Raw genomic sequence first — 9,833 nt, forward strand, 5'->3', positions numbered from 1 at the left:
CACGCTCAGGTGACAAGAATCCAGCCAGAGGTTGGAGAGTCGGAGGATGTGGCCGGAATCCCAGTTCTTGCACTTGATGGTGATATGGCAAGAAATGTCACCTCCCCAAGCTACCATTCTGTCATCTGTGGAATGCGGATGACAAAGCTGGGTTGTTGAAGGTGGAAAGATGGCACAGATATAAATGACAGATGTTGTGCCCGGTACACGGGAGGCCCTTACAAAATGTTAGCTGCCTCTCTTTAATTTAAGGTTTGGATGGAGTTGGGGGTGGGGGCGGGCAGCTGTGCCCTCCCTCCCACTTCACAGCAGCCTTGTGATAATGGCCTTCCAGGTCCTGGCTAATGCTGCAGAGAGCACTCACTATGGGCTAGGCGCTATGCCCATTCGCTTTTCACAACTGTTTCGACAATGTCATTTTTAGCCCCAATTTGCAGAAACCAAGGCCCTGGTGAACTCTGAAGTCAGGACTCCTGGTTTATTAATTACACAAACCTGTATGAAGCATCTACACTGTTCCAGGCGTGTCCTGGGCAGTGGGGACAGGGACATGAAGGAGGCATGTCTGACTTCTGCCCAACAGACCTGGACATTGTCCAGAAGTCCTTAGTTTGGAAAGAAAATAGCTGGCTATTCAACATCCCATTCATAAGACTTTTTAAAAATGAGGTGACGCCAAGAGGGAGGCCACCGGGCCAGCACAAGCCTGACCTCAGCCCTGGTGTCTCCCAGGGGGACAAGTGCTGCCTGCCTTCCGGGAGGCACAAAAAAACTGTCGTGATGCGTTGAACTGTGTCCCCTCAAATTCATATGTGGAAGTCCTAAGCCCCAGTCCCTCCGGAGGTGACCTTATTTGGAAATAAGAGTGCTACAGATGTAATTAGTTAAGGTGAGGTCATACTGGAGTGGATGGGCCCCTAATCCAATATGACGGATGTTGTTATAAAAAGGGGAAATTCGGAGACAGACACGCTCACGGAGAATTCCATGTGAAGATAAAGACGGAGATGAGGGTGATGCTTCTACCAGCCAAGGAAAGCCCAAGATTGCCAGCAAATCACCCGAAGTTAGGAAAGAGGCGTGGAATAGATTCTTCCTCACCTCACGGCCCTCAGAAAGAAGTAACTCTGCTAACACCTTGCATCTTGGATTTCTCACCTCCTGAGCTGTGAGATAAATTTCTGCTGTTGAAGCCACTCGGTTTGTGGTGCTTTGTTATGCAACCCTTTCCCCTCCACCACAAACTAACACAATGCCGAGTGAGCCTATCAGGTAAATGCCACGGCAATGCCTGTTTGCGTGTCCGCTTCCTCCCAGGACCATGTACACAGCAGGTGCTCACAACTGCCCACCAAAGAGGCTGAAGGACCCAGAGAGCTGCCCTTTCATCAGGCCTTCAGGCCGTGCCTTGTCTTAAGCAGTTTCCTTGTTGTCGCTCCCTCCTCACCCCTAGACTGTGAGCCCCATGACGACAAAGTCCTGTCCGTCTTGTCCCCTGCTGGATCTCAGCCTAGAGCTGCACCTGGCACACGGGACAAACAAACGCTGGCTGAGTGAACGAATAACAGTTACTGTCAAGTCCTCCGATGATAATACAGTAAGGCTTTTGAGTTCTGAGCCCCACGCTGGCCCCTTAACAGTAATGCCTCAAGTCCAGGCTTGGGAGTTCCATGTCCCCACTCAGCAGAAGGAGAGACTGAGGTTCTCAGAGGCGAGGTTGACCTGCCCCAGGTCCCATAGCCCATTGCAGGTGGAACAGGAACTCCATTCAGTTCTCTTTGCTGGGAGGTGTATCAGTTTCCTGGGCTGCCATAACAAATTACCATAAACTGGGTGACTTAAAACAATGTATTCTCTCATAGTTCTGGAGGCCAGAACCAAATGTCAGCAGGTCCATTCCCTCTCTCAAGGCTCTAGGAGATAATCCTTCCTTGCCTCTTCCTGGCTTCTGGTAGTTGCCAGCAATCCTTGGCATTTCTTGGCTTGGAGAAGCACCACTCCACTCTCTGCCTCCATCTTCCCCGTGTCTCTGTGCCCAATTTCCTTCTTATAAGGACACCAATCACACTGGCTTCAGAGCCCACCCTATCCAGTATGACCTCATCTTAACTAGCTTACATCTGCAATGACCCTATGTCCAAATAAGGTGACAGTCACAGGTTCCATGTTTTGGGGGAACATTATTCAATCCAGTACAGAGAGTGACGGTACACTTCTGAGGGGATTAGGCTGGGAGACAGCGGGGGAGCTACCTCTCCTAGTCAGCCTGTCCTGTGGGTCAGCCAAGCCTCAGAGCTCAAGGAGGCCATTGTTGGGCAAAGGCGAGTTGGGAGTCCAGCCCACCCTGGAGAACATTCTCTGCTGGCTGAGCCTCTCTCTGAAACCCTCTGGGGAAGTGCGGGGCTCATAGGCTGCAGCGAGAGGATTGCGGGGGAGCGGCTCCGTGTGCTCCAGCCAGATGCTGTCTAGATAGGTGTCTAGGAGGACTGAGATCCTCTCTAGGCTCCAAGGTGGTGTATTAGTTTCCTAGGACCGTCCTAACGAAGTGCCACCAACAGGGTGGCTTAAAACAGCAGAAGTTATTGTCTCACAGTTCTGGGGGCTAGAAGTCCAAGATCAAGGTGTCAGCAGGACCGCGCGCCATCTGAAGTTCAGCTCTAAGGGAGGATCCTTGCTGCCTCTTCCTAGCCGTGGTGGTGGCTGGCAAGCCTTGGCGGCCCTCAGCTTGTGGCCGCTTAACTTCGATCTCTGCCTCTGTGGTCACACGGCCGTCTCCCTCTGTGTCTGTCCCAGTGTCTCCTCTCTTCTTACAAAGACGTGGGTCATAGGTCATATTGGATTAGGGTCTGCCCTAGTGACCTCATCTTATTTACATCTGCAAAGACCCCTATTTCCACATAAGGCCACATTCATAGGTACAGGGGGTTAGGATTTGAGCGTGTGTTTTGGGGGACAAAGTTCATTTATTATAGTTGGCGAGGGAGGCTGGTTATTGACAATGCCGTGGACTGCTCTTTCAAAGGTCCATGTAGCCCTGGGTCCTCAAGTCACTTCTGAAGCGTGTTCTCTCTCTACACCTGAGCTACGACCACTCTCGCTGTCCTCCCACACAAACACAGGGGTAGCCTGCCCCCTTCTCCCTCCTGCAGCCTCTATAGCGGCAGCCTATGCTGGGCCCCAAACCACAGAAAGATATAACTCTTGACTCCCTGTCCTTGAAGGATGCAGCCCAGCCAGGGAAAGACGGACAGTGGGACAGATGGCAGGTGCTCTGTCCTGACAGCACCAGACAGGGCGGGCCCTCAGCAGTACTTAGGGATTCTTCTTAGTGCTTCCAGAAATGGGAACCATCAGGATGGCCTGTCATTGTTTCAAGCATGAGACCTCAGGAGAGTCACTGCCTCGGTGGCCTGTCTTCTCGCATGTATAAAGGGATTCAAGGTCCCTAAGGGCCTCTAGGACCCATATGGAGGCCCTAAGACTGACTTGATCAAATAGCTAACTAGAAACAGGACTGGCTTCACCCTGCAATTAGGAAAATGGCCATTTCACCCATTTTACAGGTGAGAAAAACGAGTCTCAGAGAATAGATGTGACTTGCTGTAGTGAAACAGCCAGGAAGTGGGATTCAAACCCAGGACCCCCTGACTTCAGAATCCACCTGACATCACCTCTTCTGTGTCCTGTCCCTCCTTGCCTCTCCGCCACCCCTGGGCTCCTCACCCCTTCTGTCCTGGGTCCTGGTCTCCGGCCTCTGTCTGCTGGTGACACTGGGGGAGAACTTCTCAGGCCCCTGGCCTGTCCCCTCTCTGCTTTCCCAGCCGGGTGGTCAGGGGGTGGTTTCTGAGCAAGGGCTTGGGGTTTGAAAGGCGCTGTCTCAAGTCATATCGGGGACACAGAATGGAAACTCGGCATGTGTCACTCAGTCTGGCCTCCTCCGCTGTGGGGTCCTAGTAGGAGGGGCTCCCAGAACATATCTGGAGACCGAGCCCCAAGTAGGGGGTTGGAGGGACCCACCCAAGGTCACATAGCAAGGCTGCGGTAGGGTTCTAATTGGAACCCAGTTACCTGGTTCCCAGTCTCGTGCTCTTTCCAGTAGTCTATCCAAAAATAAATTTAAAAAAATAAAATAACAGGGCTGGCCGAGTGGCGCGATGGTTAGGAGCTGGCTTGGGACGCCATAGAGCCCCGGTTCGGATCCCACATATGAGGGCCAGTGACACTGCCCTCCACAGCTAAGATGCTGAACAACAGCTCGACCTGGAGCTGGGCTGCCATGAGTCGCCGGCGACGGTGTAGGCTGCGGCCCCTGTGGCAGTGGGTTGCCATGGGCTACCGTGTGTAGCCAGCAGCCAGCGTGAGCGGCCAGCAGCCGCAGTGAGCGGCCGTCCAGAAGCCGGCGACTGATGTGCCTCGCCCGGGAAGAGCGCAATGATGGTGCCAACTTGGGCCAGTGAAGCAACGTCCTCCACAACTAGACTGAAGAACAACAACAAAAAACGACAGCAACTTGTCTGTTCTCCTTCCCCCAATTCCCCAGCACTGTTCCCACCCCCCCAATTCCCCCCAAAAAATTCCCCCCACCAAAAAAAACATTAAAAAATAATAATAATAAATAAAATAACAGCGCAATATCATTACTATACATGCAAGTCCTTAAGCAAAGAGTTAATAAAAATTTCCAAGGCACACAGAGTGCCGATTTTCAACATATATATAACTTTGGGGGCGGGGGTGGAGCTCAAAATGTTGCAGCCAGAGCTCCTCCCCGACAGGTAGTTCAGTTTGAGGATCCGGCTCTTGCATGCCAAGGGAGCCTGGTCCCTGGCTGGAGCCACAGGAGGGTCTCCAAGGAGCCTCTTTCCGGATGCCCGTCAGAGGAAGCGCCCAGCCCTGCTCAGGCCTGTGGGAGCGCCTCTCTTCCTGGTAACTTGTCGTCAGGGCAGCTGTTCATCCTCGTGGGGTCACAAGAGGTCCTAATGTCTGGGGGCTTGGTCCCTTCTGCCATGTGTTGTGCAAACCCAGATCGTTGGAACCTCTGTGTAACTGTCCCTCCCTCCCTCCCTCTCTTCTTTCCTGCCTCCCTCACCCATTCGTCAATCTACACATTCATTCAACTAACGTCCTGTGGCAGGCGCCAGGATACAGTGATGGATGGGACGGTCAGGGTCAGGGCTGACCCAGGGGCACGGCTGGGCTCAGCGAGCACAGGAGTGGGAGGGTGCACCACCCAGCCCAGCCGAGTTATTGAGACTCGGCCTTTATAATCAATCCCATAGGATGGTTTGCCTTTCCAACTCCTTGTCTATGTGCAGACACATTTTACTTGGCCTACTTGAGTTTCACATTTTTAAAAAATTAGTGGCCGATATTTAAAAATCAAGACACATCATAAAAAGCCGAATTTTCAGCTTCTCTTAAAAATTTAGAAGATCTGGCCTGCCTCCCAACATGGTAATAACCAGTGGTGGCTGCCCTGAGCAATTTCAGTGTGGCACAGACCCCACCACTCCCAACTGTCCCTACACTGTATGGGTGTAAAAGCAGCCTGGGTTCAGGCCCTGACTCCCACACTTCTAAGCCACATCACCTTGGGCTATGTTATTTGATCTTATTGTGCCACTGTTGCCCCATCCAGAAAATGAGACAATACTTGTAAGTGGAAATAAAAAGGGATAAACCATGTGAGAAGCTGACAAGTGTCTGTACCTACTAAGCGCTCACTACATGTCACTGTCATCATTTTCAACACTGCTGCCCCCCCCCCACTCCCTCTGCCCCTCAGTATTTCATCTGAGTTTGGGATCCCAGCAGTAAGGGTTTTCTTGTTAGTTTCATATTTGCATAAAGCACAGCAACAGAATTCCCTTGCTAACTTATTCAGTCCCTGGCTGGTAGCTCTGACCAATGTTGTGGGGGGTGGGGTGGGGGCCTCTTCTATACCTGCTGTTACAAGAGTTGCTGGACCGTTGGCTGGGGCCACCCACTCAAACCCTGGGATTGACCAACACCAAGCCTTGTCCTGTGCAATCTCAACTCTCTCCAATGTCTACTTTGAACAGCGCAGTGCACATAGTAGAAGCTCAATAAATGGGTTAGAATAAATGAGGAATGGGTTGCCTACTGCAGGGTTGGCTACAGAGCATATCACATGAGGCTTTTCCAATCAGTAATTCCTTCAGGTATTTAAAACCGAGATGGGGGAGGAGGACTGCAATGGCAAATTTGCTGGGTCATTTTATCAGAGTGAGTGGGGACACCCTCCCCATCCTTCCACAGGCCACGGAACAGACGGTTCAGCCAGAAGGGAGCTTCCAGATAAAACAGATTCCTCTCCCCAGCACCCTTCACCCAATTTATAGATGAAGAGACTGAGGCTCAAAGGGGACAAGTGGGACAAGTGGGAGGGACTCGGTGCCCTTGGCTGGTGGCAGCTAACGTAGCTGGAGTTGAGAGGTGGGTAGAAGACCCAATAGCTTTCCTTTCACCTTTGTCACATCTCCTGGAATCCCCTCATCAGAGAATCATCCCTTTGGGTGTTTGGATACCCCTAGGGAAGGTCACACCTTAAACCTATAAATTCTCAGACCTATCCAGGTGCCCGGGGGAGACAGACAGTGAGGAGCAGGAGGTTGGCAAGGGCAAGGAGGTGGAGGGAGGGCAATAGAACCCCCACCTGCACCTGTGTGCAGGTCAGCCCCGTCCAAACAGCATCACCAAGACAGCGAGAGCACCTGAGAGGCAAGCCAGCAAGCCAGCTGTTGCCACGTCTGCAGCCCTGGGCTTTCCCTGGTCACAGCCTTGTCCTTGCCTGTCCCATCTCTTTCAAACACTTTGCATACACTCATGTTTGTAATCCTCACATCCTGGTACTTGCCCCTCTCTTACAGATGAGACAAGTGAGGCACAGAGAAGTTCAGGCATTTGCTCAAGGCCACAGCTTGTAGTCACCAGAACCAGGATTTCATCCACACTGCTGAGGTCCAGACTTAGAGCTTTAACCACCGTACCAGCTGCCCCAAGGAGGCTGCAGGTGTCTCAGGGCAGGGCAGAGGGCGCTTTGTCCACTACTGGATCCCAGCACCTAGCACCATGCCCTGAACGTAACAGACCCTTTGGAAATGCATGTTGAGTGAATGAATGAACGTATCTCTAAGAAAAATTCCTCCCTCTCCCAAGAGCCATCCTCAACCAACTATATCCCAAACTAGCTGAGCTGCGGCTGAGCCCCTCTTACTAAAAGCCCCATGCAACGTTCCACTCTCCCTCCCCAGGTTAGGAGCTTTCCCAAGCCAGGCATCTTCAATAAAGGCTCTGGCTGATTTTCTTCCAAGCAGCAAGGAGTGACTGTCAGTTTACTTCTTCGTGCCCTCTATGGTCACTCCCTCCCCCACAGGGCTGGGGGCTTTGCAGACAGGGCAGTCACCAGCCTCCTCTCTGTGACCAGTGCCCGGCATGAGGCCAGGGGCACGGAGGAATGGAAGATGCTGCATCTCCCTCCAGCCCCCCCCCCTGCGTCCTGGCTTCCTGGAATTGTACACTGGGTGCCTCTCTCCCCACTCAGCACTTCCTGCCTTGCTTTCCCACAGCTCTGAGCACCGCCACACCTCCCCGGTGCTGTGACGGGACCATCGAGTGTGTCATACCTGTGGTGGTGGAAAATGTCTCTGAGCGAGCCGGCAAGGGGATGTCCCGGGGCTGTCACAGGGGCCAGGCCCGGGCTGCTGGTGCTGAGCTCAACTTTAATCAACAACCCAACACGCCCTTCGTCTCCAACGACAGTGGCCACGAGACAGTAGGATGTAGGGGTGAGAGCCCAGGGTTCCAGTCCACCCTTCTTGCCCCCTAAATTCACTGTGTGGCCTGGGACACAGCACCATTTTCATGGGACCTCCTGTCCTCATCTGTGACGTAGGACTCAGAGTCTCAATTGTTCTTGTCTTTCTAGGCCACTGAGAGATTTTATGACACACTAGACATGCACACACTTTAAAGGCTATAAAGAGCCAGTCATGTGAATGCTAAAGGCCACCTGGGTTCAAATCCTTGCTTGACTGTGTTCTAGCTGTGTGACCTTGGGCAAGTCATTAGCCACCTTGTGCCTTAGGCTTCTCATCTGTAAAATGGGGTAAGAATAGTTCCTCTCTCCTGACATTGTTGTAAAAGATCAAGTGAGTTAATAACACAGTGTGCTTAGAGCAGAGCCCGATGCACGCTCAGTGCTCCGTAGAGAGACCCCGGAGGTCTGAGGACGTTCTACTGTGGCTTTCACAGGTCCTTGTCCCCACAGCTGTCCCTCCCCCACTACATGTCGATAAAAACTCAAGCTGCCAAACCGTGGCGGCTAGTCTGCAAGCACAATTTCTCCCTCTTCCAAGAGCCATCCTCCACCAACTGCTCCCCAAACCAACTGAAGACGTATTAAGCCTAGAATGTTTCTGGCTGGGTCCTTCTTACGAGTACAACATTCTATCTGCCTTCCTTCCCTAAGTTGGAAGGCTCCTTCACAGCCTTCTCAGGCCTGGTATTTCTGAATAAAGTCTTGTGCTAATGGGGTCTGGCTGATTTTCTTCCACAGCTATTATTATCATCCTTATAGCCCTAGAATTTCATGCAGGGTCTGACTCACAGCACAAAAGATGGTTTTTAGCAGAGGGAACTCAGAAAGGGGCAGCAGGAGGCAGTCATCATCACTACTTGGGAATACTCAAAGGGCCTCCGAGAAACGGCGATGTTTGAGTGGGGTCCCAAGGGATGTGGGGGAGTCTGGGAGTGGGTTGTTTGGGTGTCAGGATGACTTCAAACCCAGGGACCAGCAGATGCCAAAGTAAACGAGTCAGCTGTGGTCCTTGTCCTCCTCTCTCGTCTCCCCTACTCTTGAAGTGAGAGAACGTAGTCCCAGCCACAAGCCGCATTTCGTGTGGCCCCTGAAATGACAGACTAGTAGGGCTAAGAGAGCACTTAGAAATCATCCAATCTGACTATCCCATTCACAGAAGGGGCGGCTGAGGCACGAGAGCAGATGGGACCTGCCTGAGGTCCCCCAGCGCATGGACTATCACATGAAAGGGTTCAGCCACTGACCTGAAAGAAAACAGGCAGTCAGTGGGGGAGCTAAGCAGGGGTGGGGCGTGGCCAGATGTGACCCCGAGCAAGGCCATCCTGGCAGGGCTCAGAGGTACAAAAATTAGAGGGGCAGGTGGCAGGGGCAAGGGGACCAAGGAGGAGGCTGAGCAGGGATTCAATCTAGAAGCGAGGCTGCCGGGTCACAGGGGTGGGGCTGGTTTCAACCAAAACCCCAGTCATGGAATGCGAGCTTTTTTTTTTTTTTCCAAATGGGTTGCCAGAAAGCTTAGAATGGACTTTTGCTTGGTCTTTTCCCCCCAGTTAATGTACTTGTCTCCCATGCAGGCTTGTATATGCAAAGGACCCAAAGTTCTGGAGCTGCATGTACCTGAGTTTGTATCTTGGCCGTATCAACCATCGGCTGCATTTCTTAACCTCTGCGGGCCTCAGTTTCCTAATCAGCAAAATGCGGAACATAACACCTGCCTCACGGGGTCCTTTTCAGGTGAAAAGAGATGATGCTTGGGAAGTGCCCGGCACAGTGTCTGGAACATAAATATTAGTTTTCTTATCCCTTTTTAATGTGCTTCTCAACTATTTTTGGAGTTGTCCAGAAGGCCAATAATTAGGGCGACGGTGGTAGGTTATTCATCCCAGTCATGGTCTGTTTCCACCATGGTTTTCTTGGTACCTGCGGGCCCTGGAAGTTGCTGGGAGTGGGAGCTGGGAGGTGTGGGGAGGGGAGAGCAGAGAGACTGGGGGATTGG

At 52.2% G+C, this 9,833-nt stretch overlaps 1 protein-coding gene across 1 annotated transcript in view; it reads right to left on the reverse strand.

Annotated features, from left to right (window-relative positions):
• The window catches only part of TMPRSS6 (transmembrane serine protease 6), a 46,229-nt gene extending 43,442 nt beyond the window's left edge, over positions 1-2,787 (reverse strand). Inside the window, exon 1 of the mRNA XM_019664645.1 lies at positions 2,592-2,787. The gene's annotated coding sequence lies outside the window, so the exon portion shown is untranslated. The remainder of the gene's footprint in view (positions 1-2,591) is intronic.
• Positions 2,788-9,833: the final 7,046 nt, after the last annotated feature.

Source organism: Hipposideros armiger, unplaced genomic scaffold (assembly GCF_001890085.2).
Source record: "Hipposideros armiger isolate ML-2016 unplaced genomic scaffold, ASM189008v1 scaffold_426, whole genome shotgun sequence".
In the NCBI taxonomy this organism is placed as follows: Eukaryota; Metazoa; Chordata; class Mammalia; order Chiroptera; family Hipposideridae; genus Hipposideros; species Hipposideros armiger.